The sequence below is a fragment of the Myotis davidii genome, unplaced genomic scaffold, assembly GCF_000327345.1.
Source record: "Myotis davidii unplaced genomic scaffold, ASM32734v1 scaffold1717, whole genome shotgun sequence".
Lineage (NCBI taxonomy): Eukaryota > Metazoa > Chordata > Mammalia > Chiroptera > Vespertilionidae > Myotis > Myotis davidii.
The window spans coordinates 590,477-590,746 of NW_006287955.1; the positions used below are offsets into that span (position 1 = coordinate 590,477).

The 270-nt window shown below is 70.4% G+C and overlaps 1 protein-coding gene across 1 annotated transcript in view; it reads right to left on the reverse strand.

The window, feature by feature from the left end:
* Nucleotides 1-270, reverse strand: part of LOC102772949 (protein tyrosine phosphatase type IVA 3) — a 4,265-nt gene that overhangs the window by 3,635 nt on the left and 360 nt on the right. The gene's annotated exons all lie outside the window — the stretch shown is intronic.

The window sequence follows — 270 nt, forward strand, 5'->3', positions numbered from 1 at the left end:
GTCTCTCCTAGTGCCCTGGGCCACTGCGCCCTGGCCGCCAGCAGGGGGCGTCCTGCCCAGGCTCGCGGTGCGCAGCCTCCCGCCTGTCGCTTCCTCCTATCGGGCGCAAGGCCCAGGAAGACCAGACAAACCTCCTGGGTCCCCAACAGGGACGGGACACCCCCGCCACACGTGGGCCCCACATGACCCCGCTCTGGGCAGCCCTCCCAGCCGGGGGCATGAATGGGCCCATCAAGGGGCACACCCCGACCCCACACTGAGACTGCAAGT